The 3,429-nt window shown below is 45.6% G+C and overlaps 1 long non-coding RNA gene across 1 annotated transcript in view; it reads right to left on the bottom strand.

Annotated features, from left to right (window-relative positions):
* LOC142768711 (uncharacterized) overlaps positions 1–3,429 on the bottom strand; it is a 105,969-nt gene that overhangs the window by 39,773 nt on the left and 62,767 nt on the right. The gene's annotated exons all lie outside the window — the stretch shown is intronic.

Raw genomic sequence — 3,429 nt, 5'->3', positions numbered from 1 at the left:
TCCATGGAGTGAATAGTGATGAGTGGGGCAAAGCGCCCGTCCATCTGTCTCTGGATATGTTGTGCCCGCTACGCTGGAGGTGTGTACTGCCCTAGACCATAAGGATCCTCGCCCTTAAATAAAACTAATAGCGTCCACGACTGAGGACATGGCGGGTGGCTTTCATAGCCGGTTGCCCAGTCTAGGCAAACATCTCGGGCCTTTCATTAGGATATTTCTCTCTCTCACTTGGCATGACGTCCGTTAATTGTCATGCGCACTGTCTCGCGCATAAGTGTGCCTACGAAGCGGACCGCCTCTATTGACCTAAAGTGCAAGATTTTGCCCCTTACTGCTACTAAGTTGGACCTTTCGTAGCTTATTAAAGTGATGTTATGGCCACACAAGTTTTTGCGGATAATGACAGCCGGAGATCCACGATATGACATTCCAATAAATGTTTAATGTCTAATTGTTACTCCGCTGAAGCCGAGGATCAACACCCGTCCATCGTCATTGCTTCATTTTCTTGTTCATGTATCGTGAAGCATTTTATGGATTTATGGTCTGAACCAAAGGTCCCTCCATGACTTCATGGAAGAAACACCGCTTCACAATTTTGTTTATTATGCATTGAGGCCGTCGGGCAAACTTATGCAATAAAAAAAAAGTCTACGGCACCCAAACAAAAGGGTGGCGTCACTGTGGAAAAATTATGCCCCTCCTCGATTCTTATGAAAAACGCCGCCCAAATCTATGCTGTCTCACACAGCTTTGCATATTATCGCATTTCATATGTGCATGTGCACCGAGAAAAATTACTCGAAAAGGAAACGTCTGCCAACGTTCGTTCCAAATATTTCAGTTCTTAAGAGCTGCTTCGAGACGTGAAAATTGGCAATCTAATACATATTTAGAAGCTGTTGTGATATCGTTCATTCTGATATTTTCCTCCAGCGGACATCTTATTCTTCTTTGTTGAACCTGTGGCGAGGAGAAGTGCTTGATCTGTTTTTTTATACATATGTGCAGCAGTTATTTTTCGTAAATCGAACGGACCAATATTGATTTGATCTAGCGGAATACAGCCTCACAAGTGCTGAAGATTAGGTGAGTTCCTTTGTCGTATACTTGAAGTGTTACAGCGCATTGCGGGATAGAAGAAATGACCGAGGAGACCGACACAAGAGTACAGAGCGCTAGTGTCGGTCTTCGTGGCCATTTATTATTTATCGTATTGCTCTATACCAGTTTAAATTACAGCTTCGCTAAAAAAGTAGCAAAACGGAAGGGTTTGCTGATGTGTCCTGAAATTCACGTCGACCTTAAGGCACCCTGCGCTTATGTTGCTTGCAACAGCAGTGCGCCGCTCACCATCAAAGTAATGACTGTGCCCTCTTGTCGACCAATCTCCGGGTAAATGTACGGCACGCAGGATGCGATACCACATACGCGACCTAAGCAGGTGTCACGTATGCAAGATGATCGCACCCCTGCGGCCACTCTGGAAACTATAATTTATGTCATCTTGTCGGGAACACTGCTCCCGCCCACCGATCGCAAGCGAAGGGGCAAGCCTCCTGGACGGCGGACAATCGGCTCGTTGTTCGAAGACCTGATTTCGTACGCACCGTAGCAGCGACTCGTCTACGCGTGCCGGATTGCCTGTATGGGCTGCCGGCGATTTCCTTCCCACGAACGGGCAGATATGAAGAGTATATAGAAGTGGGCCTTGTTGTTACTCCTCCAGGCGAATATATGGGCGCGCCCGCTGGTATTAGCGGATGCCAGTTCAAGGGCATCCCCGCTCTTCTCCTCTTGTGTTTGCTTTAGAAGGATTCAAATATGTATATGAATACAGAAGTGGGCTTGCCTTTTCACATAAACTTATACTAAAGTAGAAGTGCCTACTATAACGTACTGATTGTATTTTAGTGTAACACCATAGATACCTCAGTCAACAGTGATGACTGGCTCTGACTTTCCTGTAACATTGAGTACTGATGAAAGCAGAAAATTTGTACCGGCGAGGCAGATTGAATGGAGATTATACCTGCCACAAACACCGTTTAGTGCATGTTCAAACCATAACGTGCACAGGTTTATTTAGACACCATCGTTTTCTTTTCCCGCGTCGGATAAACCTTGGGCTTTGTTAAGCGCATGCGGAAACGATGCAATAGACCGAATGGATGGATTAATGTGTTCAGTGGTGCCCTTTAGGTAGGGTGGTAGCTCACGCCACCTTGTCATAATGTTAAGTACTATCACTATGTGTTTAAGGATTGAATTTCAATCATACCTTCATTGTAGCCACCAACCGGTCAACCCCTCCTGGTTATTTCCACCCGTTTAAAGTCTGTTTTGCCTTCACTGTCCCGAAACCTCAATGCTTTGAAAAATTCCACACCATTATCTTGGACTGTAGGGTGTACTGGTGACACGGCCTTTATCGTGTCGCACGGATTTCACGAATGATCGTGATGGGGACTGATCTAGATCTGGCTTCTTGATCCCAGTCGGCTCCTTGGTGCAGGCTTCCGAAGGTAGGTAATCACTTTGTAGAAATTTCATCCTTATTCGCTGATAAAATAAGCATCGCACCGTGTGACACCGCCCTCCAGCCGTACGTACAGGCCCAGCAATCGAAGAGGTGACGAATGACCGCACGGCACATTAAACGGTGCGAGCACTGTTCTGAGTCATACAACATACTTCACCACACTGTCCAATGTAACTACGAGCTAGTTCACGTTTGCGTGTCTGATGTTACGCTCCTAACTTTTGAAAACAAACACTCGCTATTTCAATGCGCCGATAGGCTTACGCGCGGTCGCACGAAACACCTACTTTTTCTTCGTGTTAATCTCTGACGCACCGATTGACTGCAAAAAAAAAACACAGAAACACGATGGCAGTGTCAACGCTCGCCTGCGGATCGAATTCATACACACACAAAAAAAAACATGCAGGAGGATTGCAGCGATAGTCGCGTACTGGTATCAGCTGCACGAATCGCCGTGGGTGATAAAGACATGGCGGACAAATATGTTCCCGATTTCGTTCAATAGGTGGCGCTCAATTTTGAAAACGGTGTGGATATCGAGGGAGCGTACGATAGCGTGGTACAAGAGGAATTGTGGGGAATACTGTACACACTAGGCGTGGAAAATGTAGTCACTAATCTTTTAAAGGATATCTATAAAGGTAACAAGGTAGTTATAAAGTGGAAAAAACAGGTATCCAAGCCTGCAGAAGTAAAACGGGGGCTTAGGCAGGGGTGTCTCCTGTCACCCTTATTATTCATGATGTACTTACAAGGATTAGAGGCCAAATTAGACGGAAGTGGACTGGGCTTCAACCTCTCTTTAGTCAAACAAGAAAAACTTATTGATTAGGCACTACCAGCATTAATGTACGCAGATGATATAGTGCTATTGGCCAACAACA

Source organism: Rhipicephalus microplus, chromosome 1 (genome assembly GCF_043290135.1).
Source record: "Rhipicephalus microplus isolate Deutch F79 chromosome 1, USDA_Rmic, whole genome shotgun sequence".
In the NCBI taxonomy this organism is placed as follows: domain Eukaryota; kingdom Metazoa; phylum Arthropoda; class Arachnida; order Ixodida; family Ixodidae; genus Rhipicephalus; species Rhipicephalus microplus.
This window is presented reverse-complemented; position numbering and strand designations above follow the sequence as displayed.